Source organism: Marmota monax, unplaced genomic scaffold (genome assembly GCF_021218885.2).
Source record: "Marmota monax isolate L192 unplaced genomic scaffold, Marmota_monax_Labrador192_F-V1.1 WCK01_AAM20220418_F8-fsc00081, whole genome shotgun sequence".
NCBI lineage: Eukaryota > Metazoa > Chordata > Mammalia > Rodentia > Sciuridae > Marmota > Marmota monax.
In genome coordinates, this window is record NW_026695234.1 from 466,353 (window position 1) to 479,828 (window position 13,476).

The following is a 13,476-nucleotide window of genomic DNA, read 5'->3' on the forward strand; positions in this document are numbered from 1 at the left end:
AACATGCAGCACATCACCTTGAGCTTAATGTAAATACCAAACTGAAATGTGAGACAGGATTATAAAGAAGTGTGGTAAAACATAACCTCCCCCCCCAAAAAAAAAAAACCTAGAAGTTCAGTTTTGAGGCAAAATAAAGATATGAAAGCAAATTATGAGGATTAGGGGCCCTTGTGAGAATTTGTTATATATATAAATGAACCGGGAGTTCTGCTTGAAGATAAGTGACCCAATTCTCAATAAAGAAAATCCTAGAATACCCTCAGATGCACAGGTAGAACTAGGAAAGGTAGCAGAATACAACAGTTACTAATATGGCATTATGTAAAAATGTGGATGTGTAACCGATGTGATTCTGCAATCTGTATTTGGGGTAAAAATGGGAGTTCATAACCCACTTGAATCGAATGTATGAAATATGATATGTCAAGAGTTTTGTAATGTTTTGAATAACCAATAAAAAAAGAAAAAAAAATTATAAGCTAAAAGTAGAAACCATTAAAGTCAGAGATAATGTCAACAACTCTGGAAAAGTGTAAGGAATCTCATCTCCCTCCTCGTTTGAGGCAAACCTCTGCCTTGTCTCCTTGCCAAAGACATCCCATGCCTCATTTTTTCACTGCTATTACCTTCACTATAAGAGAAGTATGCTGGAGTATCCTGACGAATGTTAATGTTCTTTCAGCAATGTTTAAAATGACTCTAGTTTCTGTTTGATAATATGTGAATAAGGACACTTGCATCTTGATATGATACAAATTTGTAGGTAAACTAAAGTGTTCATTCTTAGATGGTATAAAAACATCAGCACATCTTATCAAAAGTTCAAATTTACATTTCATGGATTCTGCCAGTTTCTTTGATTTGATCTAGGTAGACATGTGCAACCAATAGATGCATCAGAGCAAATGTAACTAACAAGATCTTGTTCCTAGGAAACTCACCCCCAAGGTTACATGAACTTCATAGCTCACAGGCAGGGTTAGTTTATATCAATAATAATTAGGGCCATGTGTGTTAGCATTTCATTGCTGTGGCCAAAATACCAGACAAGAACAACTTACAGAAAGAAGAGTTTATTTCGGGCTCACAGTTTCAGAGATTCATTCTGTAGTCAGTTGACTCCATTGCTTTAGGCCTAAGGTGAGTCAGAACATCATGGTGGAAGGGCATGGGTTCATGGCAATTGGAAAGCAGAGAGAACATGAAGAGCCAGAACAAAAATATGTATTCCCCAAATGCATGCACCCAATGAACTACTTCCTCCAGTGATACCCCACTTGCCTGTAGTTATCACCCAGTAATCCATTCAAATGGATCAAGCCACTGATTAGATTACAGCTCTCACAGTCTGATCACTTTACCTCTGAATATTCCTGCATTGTATAATATGAGGTTTTGCGGGGAATACCTCACATCCAAATCATAACATCATGATTTTTAATGAAGTACAAAATGAGTCAGGTTCAAGGTCATATAATAGGCACTTTCATAGGCTTGGGATTTGGAAAATTTGTTCTTCAATAAAGTGTTAAAAATTCTGAGTTCAGTTGTAAAAGTACCTCCGTAAACTTGCCAAAATTCACATCGCTTTCATTTTTAATTCTGAGCCTTCTTTTTAATACCTAACATCTTATGGAGCAAACACTTCATGGAAATTCTGCTTAACTAAAGTGCACATATTTTCAGGAACAAGTTAACTCAAAAGCTCATTGTCAAGAATTTGGCTCGTATCTACCCAAGACCTCAACCTTTTCATTGAAGTTACTAATAGTAAAAAAACAGTAAATATCCAGGTATCTGAAGAGTAAGTTATTTGTGAAATTGGGTGATTCCTTATATGAGTCTTTATTCTCTCAGAGAAAAGTTGAATGTGTGCATTTTAGAAAAACATTTGGGCACTAGAGGACAAAGACAGAGTGGGGTGCACTATGAAATCAAGTTGTCATGTTGTCTCTGTGGCCATGGTGGCTCTTTTTCCTAAAAATAATGCTGCAGCTCCTGCAGGCCCTGGAGGCAGACAACACCTGGTTGGTGTCTTTGGCCTCCCATTTAGGCGAAGAAAAGTCAGACCTCAAGTATAGTTCCCTGGAACACTTTCTGTAATACATAACACTCTTGTTGCTCAGATTTTTGGAAGCTTCACTGCTGGACAGGCAGTGAACTGGCATTTCCAGTTCTTCAAACTGATACCTGGGTAGACTACAAAAAAAAAAAAAAAAAGGATTCTTTTTCCCCATCAAAATCAGTACAAAGAACATTAGTCACTCTCTGGTACATGATGCCAATATGTGAATAAGACATGAAAAATGCATGAATTCATGTTGTATTTTATTTTCATGAATTGAAGGCTGTTGGCATTTTCACACCTGTTCTTCCCTTCTTTACAGTATCTGTCAAGGTGTTTAAAGTCACACTATGCCAAAGGGAATGAAAAAGACACTGAAGCTATAAATCTAAAAACCTCAGGTTCAGACTTACACCACAGACCTGTTTTCCCTTCATGCCCATTACTCCCAAATTTCCAAGAAATTTACAAATTTTGGAGTTACTGAAAAGTCACTGATTTATGAAAATTGCCTCATTTTTATTAAAGTTTAAGTGCGATGTTTAATTTGTATTTTCAGATTAGACAAAGCAAAGGGAGATGGATTTTAAGAAACCTATAATACAGGCACATTCCAAACATTACCAGGGAAAAAAGAAAATGTCAACCTGTAACAGTGGTCCACTTCATACTTTGAATCTAGCCCTTGATGCTCTGCCACAGCAACTTATTTTTAAACCTAGATATGTTTCTTTATCTTCTTCTCTCTCTTTTCCTCCCTAATTCTTTCCCTCCCTGATCTCAGGGAAAACACTATTACCTCTTTTCCCCATCCTAGGCAGAGTTAACTGTTCTTGAGCACACAAGTACCACAGGAACAAATTCAGACTTGGGGCTTGTACCAGAAGAGCTAGGAAATGACCATCTCCCAAATCAACAAGTCAAGTACAACTCCAGACAGAGAATGTCTGGAGTGGTGCTGTACAATGGCCTCTTTTAAAATCCCCTAATTCCCTTGATGGGCAGAATTTCAGCCTCTGGAACAGGAGTCTCCTGTATTTTTCCTTTGCTAACAAAGTAATAAAACTTCTTTTTTCCTTTTTCTTAAAACTATGTCCTCATTATTGGACTGGTATCAGAGACAAGAGCTGAACTTTTGGTAACAAATTGGTGACCCAGATGGGACCAAGAGCAGCTTCTGCTCCAGCTTTCTTGAGCATGCCTGGCACTCCAAACACTCCCACGTCCATGCTGAGGAAGCAAAGTGGCTGGCAGACTTGTTGAGAGTCAATTCCTGAAGTGTTAGGAGATGGATGAGTTTGCCTCCAGTCAAACTGGAGGAGCTGTTCCTGTGAGTAAAGGGTGGGGGGGACTGAGGCTGCCAACAAAACATAGGTTAGTTTTAGTTTCTGTTTTTTGCTTTTCTGGGTGCTGTTTGTTTTGCCTGCCAATCTTCTGTTAAAGCAAGAGTTGCTGTGCCCCAGTGATGGACACCCTCTGACTGAATGGGGTCGGCAGCTGCCAAAGTTCCTTTTGCTTTGGGGACTTCCAGCCATTTGGGGAATTCCCTACCATTGGTACAGTTTGCTCCATCTTGGTCCACTTCAAGAAAAAGGAAACTGAATATAGTACAGTCACAATACCCTTTGGCTATCCCGTAAGTCCCCTGGTGTGCATTTCAAGAGTCTTGATTCCACACTTCTAGTTCCTCCTCATGGGAACATCTGGTTCCTCTGTGTGGGGTCATCTTTGGAACAAGTGGTATAGGAGTTGAAGTTAAGCAGGCTTCAAGAACCTAAGGATACTTACTCCCTTTTGGTCTGTTCTAGGTTCTCGTCTGTTTGTTGGCCTTGGGTTCAGGAATTCCTTGATTGTCCATCTGTTACTGACCCTTTTAAGACACAGGCAATACTGCATTAATCCTATAGGCAGTCTCTAGGGAAAGATCTTGGATGGTCTGTTTTAAATCTTCCCACCTGTCAACCATAGTTTTGGGAATCTTCCCTGGTTGTCTATCTCTATGTTCCTTTTTTGTATGTGTCTGTTACTGGCCCTTTAAGTCATAGAGTCATGCTGCATTGATCTTACCAGTAGTGTCTTGGAAAGAAATATCTTGGCTGAATGGGCCACCTACATGTATAAGCCTATCTAAGAGAAAGATGTTTGACTGTAATACAATCTGGCTTTTGAATGTTCTTCTGGATTATTATACAATCTTGCAACTGGAGTTGGTCTGTCAGAGATAAAGTATATGAAAGAGATTTTCTGTGTACAGGCATTTATGCAGTTGCATAAAAAGGAGACTGAACAGTCAAAACTAAGTTGAGGCTCTGTGTGGATAGCAGGATAACAGGGAAAGGGGTGAAAAAATTTTAGATTCTTTCAACCCACTGCTGGCACCCCAGCACTGTTTCTCAGCCTGGCCCCAAGCAGCTGTAGATCATCTTACTGTGGGTCAAGGATACTGGCCCCCGACTGGAAAAAAGATCCCCAAGAAATCTGCCTGGGCTGTAGAAAAATAGGCAAAGAGAAACTGACCCTTGCCTTGCCTCCCAGTCCCTTTTACCCAAGGCAGGGTGGAGGCAAAAGGACATGGCAATAGGTTCCAACATACTTAGTTTATAACCTGGGGACAAGAGTGATCTCGCCTTTTAAGATTTGACCGAACACTTCATTCAGCCAGGGTGTGTCCATCACTGGGGCACGGCAACTTGTGCTTTAACAAAAGACTAGCAGGCAAAACAACTGCACCCAGAAAAGATAAAAACAGAAACTAAAGCTAACCTGTGTTTTGTTGGCAGCCTCTGCAAAACTAAGGATATAAACAAATTGTAGAATGTCTAAGTAAGTTTCAGAAGATTTGTGGAAGATAAATCTCAAAAAAGTTTGTGTCTGTGATTAAACTGGCTATAGTTAGCACAAAGTTACTTGAATTTTAATGTAACTTACTTTAAACAAAGTTTGCAACATTGATTTGCTCTTATCACGATAATTTTCTTTTGTCTGTTAGGTTAGTACACAGGGAAAATAATTCTTAAAGAAATTAAGGTTTATACTGGTTTTAAAGAATTTTAAATGATTACTTTGTGCCTGGTTAAATAAAAAAATATTATTTTAGGTTATAATAATATAGCTGACACCCTAAATATATGTGAATATATATATTTATGTGTGTATGTATACATATATATATTAAATATATGTGTATATGTATTAACTATGTTTGTATGAGCCTTGTCTAAGTGTTATGTAAAAGTTTGCAAAATGAAATTTTATGTAGGTTTACAAGCAAGATAACCAATAAGTGCTCTCTTTTATACACTATTGTATCTAACATAAAAGAGCCACACTGTATTTAAAAACTTAGCTTATATCTGTTTGCCTTGACTAAATCTATTTCTGATCATTAACATTTTTTCCTTAATGTGTAAGACATTTAAGGCTATCCTTTGATTTTTTGCTATTACTGATAACCTATGCAGACCTGTGTTTATTGTTACCATGCACTGTGGATTCTAAATTTTACTTTAAAAGTTAAACTTAGTTAATATAAGGACATCTGTGTAATTGTGATACTAACCATTTCTGGTTTCTTTGTATATTAGATGTATTCATGTTCTTCAATTATACAATCCTTTTAAAATGTAAAGGTAAAACAATCTACCAAGTTGGTGTTCTCTAAACTAAAATTGTGTGTAGCAATAATCTCCTTAAGATTTATAAAGAAATAACAAATTTAGTTAGTATTTATTCACTTCATTTAATGTTTGTTACTGGATAAAGGTAACCTGCTGTCAATAATTTTATATAAAATTTTGTATATACTGAAATGGGAATTTAAATGTATTTTTAGGAGGCAATAAGGAGAGTTGGATTTATTCAAAGGTGGACAATGTGGAACATGAAAACATTTTGCCACTTTTTCCACAAAAGGGAAGTTAAGAACTCTCTTAGCTTTTGTGTTTGTTTAAGATGTAATGTCGTATTATGTCAACTGATATTTGGGTACACTCAGGAAACAATATATGACAACATTGTACAATGATACTTTTAAAAAAAAAGTAAAAGGTCAGCTTCAGAAATAAAGCCTTTACCATTTGTCAAGAAGTCAGTCTCACCTGAATTAAGGCTCTGCCTCTCATTCTTCTCAATGTTAGGATGGCTCCAAAGTAGGCTAGAATTAAGCTTATATAAAATTGCATTCAAAACACAGGGTTTGTTGTTGTTGTTGTTATTGTTGTAAAGATTACTTTGATCTCAAAATAAATGTGATATAATACAGAACTTAAGTAAAGGTTTGGGCAAATTGCAAAAGATATTTAGGTTTGTAAAAAATTTTTAAAAGAAAGTAAAACTTGTATGCAATTGAGTTGACAAATATATGGGTCTTTGTAAAGGCTGAATCTATAACAAAGATACTTTAGATCTTTGTATTTTATATTTTCCTTGCAAAACTCAGAACAATCTGAGTTAATTGAAGACAATAAGTTATCACCTACAAGACAAATCGGATATAATGCTGACTTCCACTACTAATACTGATCACAACTAAATAAAAAGGTACCTATAAAATTACAGATATTGAAGTTATATAACCCATTACTCACACTTGTAAAAGTGGCAAAAGACTGGTAAAACTGGCCTGCTATTTGTTTTAAACAGAAACTTGGAGAACATTGGTGTGGCTGTGTCTCTTTAATATGCTGTTTTTAAGTCCTTTGGGTATAGACGGAGGAGAGGGATAGCAGGGTCAAATGGGGGTCCCATTCCCTGTTTTCCAAGGAATATCCATACTGCTTTCCATATTGGCTGCACCAATTTGAGTCCCACCAGCAATGCATGAGTGTACCTTTCCCCCCCCGCCCATCCTCACCCACACTTCTTATTTGTCTTCATAATAGCTGTCATTCTGACTTGAGTGAGATGATATCTTAGAGTAGTTTTGATTTACATTTCTCTAATTGCTAGCAATGATGAATATTTTTTCATATATTTGTTGATTGATTGCATATCCTCTTCTGAGAAGTGTATGTTCAGGTCCTTGGCCCATTTATTGATTGGATTATTTGTGTTATTTGTGGGTTTGTTTTTTTTGTTGTTGTTGTTTTGTTTTGGGTGTTTAGCTTTTTGAATTCTTTATATCCCCTAGAGATTGGTGCTCTATCTGATGTGTGAGGGGTAAAGATTTGCTCCCAAGATGTAGGCTCTCTATTCACCTCACAGATTGTTTCTTTTGCTGAGAAGAAGCTTTTCAGTTTGAATCTGTCCCATTTATTGATTCTTGATTTTAATTCTTGAACTATAGGAGTCTTATTAAGGAAGTTGGGGCCTAATCCCACATGATGAAGATTAGGGCCTACTTTTTCTTCTATTAGATGTAGAGTCTCTGGTTTAATCTAGGTCCTTGATCCATTTTGAGTTAAGTTTTGTCATGGTGAGGGATATGGGTTTGATTTCATTTTGTTGCATATGGATTTCCAGTTTTCCCAGCACCATTTGTTGAAGAGGCTATCTTTTCTGCAATGCATGTTTTTGGCACCTTTGTCTAATAGAAGATAATTGTAATTTTGTGCGTTAGTCTCTGTGTCCTCTATTCTGTACCATTGGTCTACCAGTCTGTTTTAGTATCTACCATGCTGTTTTTGTTACTATTGCTTTATAGTATAGTTTAAGTTCTGGTATAATGGAACCAACCTAGATGCCCTTCAGTAGATGAACAGATAAAAAAAATGTGGCATATATACAAATGGAATATTACTCAGCAATAAAAGAAAATAAAATCATGGCATTTGCAGGTAAATGGATGGCGTTTGAGAAAATGTGCTAAGTGAAGTTAGACAACCCCAAAAAAACAAATGCCAAATGTTTTCTCTAATATAAAGTAACTAACTCATAGTGGAGTAGGGAGAGGGAGCATGGAAGGAACAGACAAATATATATCTAGACATAATAGAGATATATAGTGGGATATCTAGAGATAGGGCAGAGGGGTGGGAGGGAAAAGGAGGGGGCAGGGGCTTCGCAAGGATGGTGGAATGTGATGGACATCATTATCCAAAGTACACGTATGAAGACATGAATTGATGTGAACATACTTTATATACAACCAGAGATGTGAAAAATTGTGCTCTATATGTATAAAAGAATTGTAATGCATTCCACTGTCATTTGTTTAAAAAAAATCAATTAAAAAAAAGAACATAGACTTTGGAGTTCAATGGAATATTTAAAATTTTGACATCCAGTAAATGTGTTATCATTAAACATATTATCTTCAAAAAAAACTTGAAGAACAAAATCAAGAAGTAAAATGGCCAAGGAAAAAACATCCAATTCTTTGGTGCTTGCCTTGTTAGGCCAACCAGAACCCAGAGAATGACACGACCCCATATAGGGGCCTGCAACTTCAGTGAGTCACCCAACCTCCTGATCAGGGGAACTGATGAGGACCCTAGAGAACAGGAAGTCAACCAGACACATTCTACAAAAAAGAGGGTCACTGGAGGTCAGTATTATTCTGAATGGAGAAAAACTGAAAGCATTTTCTCTAAAAACAGGAACAAGACAAGGATGCCCATTTTCACCACTCCTATTCAACGTAGTTCTTGATACTCTAGCCAGAGCAATCAGGAAAAAGAATGAAATTAAAGAGATACAGATAGGAAAATAAGAGCTCAAATTATGTGTTCGCCAATGACACAATCCTATATTTAGAAGACCCCAAAAAAACTCCACCAGAAAACTTCTAGAGCTCATCAATGAATTCAGCAAAGTAGCAGGATACAAGATCAACACCTATAAATGAATTGTTTTTCCTATCCTTCTATGATGAATCTGCTCAAACAAAATTAGGATAAATATCCTGTTCATGATAACCTGAAAAAAATTAAATACTTGAGAATTAATCTAAAAAAATAGGTGAAAGACCTCTACAATTAAAACTATAGAACCCTAAAGAAAGAAATTGAAGAAGACCTTAGAGGATGGAAAGATTTCCCATGTTTCTGGATAGGCAAAATTAATATTGGTGATATTAAAATGGTGACTACCAAAAGCACAATACAAATTCAGTGTAATTCCCATCAAAATTCCAATGATGTTCTTCACAGAACTAGAAAAGGCAGTTATGAAATTCATTTGGAAAAATAAGAGACCCAAAATAGCTAAAGCAATTCTTAATGAGAAAAGTGAAGTAGAAGGCATCACAATATCAGACCTTAAATTACACTACAGAGCTCTAGTATCTAACAGCATGATACTGGCACCAAAACAGGCATGAAGATGAGTAGAACCGAGTAGAATATACAAAAACAAACCTATATAAATACATTTATCTGATACTAGACAAAGGTGCCAAAAGCAGTTTGGAGAAAGGATAGCCTTCTTAACAAATGCTGCTGCGAAAACTGGAAATCTAGTAAAATTAAATTTAACCCCCATCCCTCACCCTTCACAAAAGTCAACTGAAGGTAGATCAAAGACCTAGAAATTAGACCAGAACCCATGCAATTGCCAGAAGAAAATGTAGGCCCAACACACCAACATGTTGACTCAGGAAATTACTTCCTTAACAAGACTCCTTTAAAGCAAAGAAGTAAAATCAAAAATAAATGGGATGGCATCGAATTAAAAAGCTTCTGAGTAGCAAAGGAAACAATTAAGAGCATGAAAAGAGAGCCAACAGATTGGGAGAAAATCTTTGCCTCCTAATCTTCCAATAGAGCATTAATATCCAGGATATACAAAGAACTCAAAAAATTTAACACCATAAAAAACAAGTAACCCAATCAATTAATGGGCAAAGGAACTAAATAAGACACTTCTTAAAAGAAGAAATAGTCAACAAATATATGAATGACCAAGACCCTGCTCTGCACAAAATCTTTCTGTCCTGCTCCTCCTTTCCACCCCTAAAAAAAACCCTTTGTGCCCCCAGGCTCTCCACCCCATAAAAGAGCTTTCTGACATGCCGCAGTCCGGCTGGGCACAAATGCCGCAGTCTGGCTGGGCACACAATCAGAAGCCACCACACAGCTTGTAGATTCAAACAGCAACTCTTTATTCCCGAACTCACACCAGCCGTCTACAATCACGTTCTGGGGAAATCCACGTTCTCTGCCCAAATCCACCTCCACTGGGCTTCTATCTCCCCAAAATTACTGTCTGAATCCCGTGAGAACTCAAGGGGAACTCAGGCAGCAGGATACGCCCTATTCCTAGCAGGAATAATCTTAAACCTGGAACGCCCTAAACCCAATTATCCTAAACCGGGAACACCCTAATCCGCCCTGGTCCTTGAGCAAGGTCACCTACATTCAATGTCACTGCAACATGGGGTACGCTGGCAAGGAAATTGTCATACCTACTTGGCTAATGGCTCCCAGCACTGACAGAAGTCCCCCTTTCTTCTCCCTTAGCTGGCTTTTCAAATAAAGTCAATTTTCTTATCTCAACACTTCATTTCTCATTTAATTGGCCAATCCCAGGGTGAGCAGAGGTCCTTAATTCTGTTAACACATGTGTGTACTTCCTTGTAAACTCCAGTTTTAACAAAGAATCTGCTAGGCCAGTTTATCCAGAATTCCCATCTTTGATAGCAGATGACCCTCTATATCTAATCAGTTTTCTCTTCCTCTGACATTTCCCAGGGAGATCCAGACACTGACCTATCTTCAGCAAGAATCCTATCAGCTTAATTTAACCAGATTCCCCTCACCCCTGAAGTTTCCTCTCAGTAATTTTCCATTCACTTATTAGGTAGTAGCTAGCAGTGAGCAGTGAAATACATGGCAAGGTCACAAGCATTTTTTAAATTATGTTAGGGTCTTCTTTAAACTACTTTCAAAGTGGATGAAAAAGTAAAGTGTGTTAGTTAATTTGGAGTAAATAAACAGAATGAAAAATAAGTCAAAATAAAAGGAGTAATGGGACTAATTCTTGACAGGGTCCATTGATATTGATGTGAAGCTAGGAATTATGACTATAGGTATCTCCATTTGTCTGGGAGGGAAGATTCCTTTAGTAGCGCATGAACAAAATGAGGTAACGACTGACCAGCTATTGACCCCAGTTCCCATGTTAACATGGGATTGACTTGTAGATGAAGCCCCCCTAAATAGAATAGCCACCATAACAGTTCCAGACAGGGAAAACTAAGGTCCAGAAACTCTCACTACCTGAAGTGAAGGAGGAGTTGAATACCTGATTTCCAAAGAGTACAGAAGGTGGTCCCCAGTTCTCATGGTAAACATCAAAGAGTAATAAATTTGGAAACAATGTTGCCTCCTTTGTCATTCTCTACTTGCAGAGGACCCATGAGAGAGAGAGAGAGAGAGAGAGAGAGAGAGAGAGAGAGAACTCTCCTAAAGCCTCACTTTGCTTTTACTTTATTTTCACCTCACTTTCACTTACAATAAAGTTCTCTTGAATGGGTTTTGGTGTCTGACATTAAATTAAGGAACATAAGAATCAAGGTTTGGAGTTTCAGCTCCCTGCTTTCCTGTGACTCACCCCGTCCTGATCCTATCAGAAAATTCCCACTTGCCCATGCTGTATTCAGAGTTAAACCCATTCTCTTTATCCCTCTAAAAAATCTGATTGCCATGGTCCCTATACCTTTTGTGATTGTCCTGACTAAAGTCTTCCTTGCAGTGCTTTAACAAATATCACTCAATATTAGTTTTTACGATACTGAGGATTTAACCCAGAGTCAAATATGCTAAAAAGTACTCTACCACTGCAATACACACTAGTCCTTTAAAATTTTTATTTTACAACAGGGCCTTGCAAAATTGCCAAGCCTAGCCTTGAACTTGTGATCCTCTTGCCTCAGGCTCCTGAGTAGCTGGGATTTCAAGTGTATGCCACCATGCCTGACTGAATTATTTTCCTTTAAAACTAACATGTTTTTAAAAAGAACATATCTATGTATTTTTATACACTTAACATTAATATTTTAAAATATTACATACGATATATATAGAAAACATCTAGCACACAGTAGGCTTTCATAAATTACATATTACTTTCTGTGCTGGCTAACTTTATAAATCAATTTAACCAGGCTAAGAGATGCCCATATAACTGGTAAAACATTATTTGTAAGTGTGTCTGATGGGGGTGTTTCTGAAAGAGATTAGAACTTGAATCAATAGACTGAGTAAAGAAATCCATCTCACCAACACAGATGGCCCTTGTCCAATCCATTGAGGGCACAAATAGAACAAAAGAGCTAAGAACAAATTCACTGCTCTTCCTCCTCCTTTTCTTCTCTTCTTTGTTTCCTGTTTCGGTTTTGTTTTGTTTGCGTTTGTTGTTTGTTTTGTTTCCTGTACTGGGGATTGAACTCAAGGGAATTCTACCACTGAGCTTCATCCCCAGCCTTGTTTTCAAATTTTATTTTGAGACAGGTCTTACAAAGCTGTGGAGACTGGACTTAAACCTCAAACCTTCTGTGGCTATATAGCCTGAGTAGCTGGGTGTATGTTATTGCATTCAGCTTACACAGTCTCTCCTTGAGCTGGGTCACCCATCTACTCCTGCCCTCAGACATCAGAGTGTTTCACCTTCATATTCTTGGACTTTCATTGGTACCTTGCCTCACACCCCATCCCTGTTCTCAGGCCTTCAAACTGGAGCTGAATCACACCACCAGTGTCCCGTTTTCTAGTTTACAGAGATGGTAGAATTTAAGAGCCCAATAATTACATGCATCAATTCCTATAATAAATCTCCTTTTATATACCTATATATCCTATTAGTTGCTTCTCAGAGAACCCTAATACACTCTCCCTCCACCAAAAATGACTAATGTGTTTGGTTCAAAATGATACAGATTTCAGCAATGCATCCCACCAAAATGAACTGTGTAAGACACAGTTGGAAAGAGAAGGCCTTTGACATGACACCGGGAGAAGTGATTTACAATGCAAGACAGATAAGAAGCAAAGACAGAATGGCAGGTATAGGCAGAAATGTCACCAACCCAGACAAAATTTAACAAGTGGAATCAGGGAAACAGACAAACATTCACAGGAAAAGAGAAAACAATAACTATTCTGAGCATTCACTATGTTCCAAACAGTTCCTCTAAAACTTACTTACTCCTCAGAGGTACAGTATCATGATGCTCATTTTACAAGACGAACTCTAAATTTCAGAAAGGTAGAAACATTTGCCTGAGGCCCTGCAGCTGATGATGAATGCAAAAGCCAGTATTCAAACCCAAAGCTGCTGTCTTTTCTGCCAGGCTTCAAAGGAGAAAGTAAAGAAAATATAAACACATCAATACAAATACATAGAAGTATAGGCACCCAGACCAAAAACAAGCATAAAAGATCAAAAAAAGAAAGAGAAACACCTGCAGAAGGTATGCATACAAAAAGAAGGCCCCGAGTGTTAATTTATTTGCTTCAGAGGGGGTGGGGCAC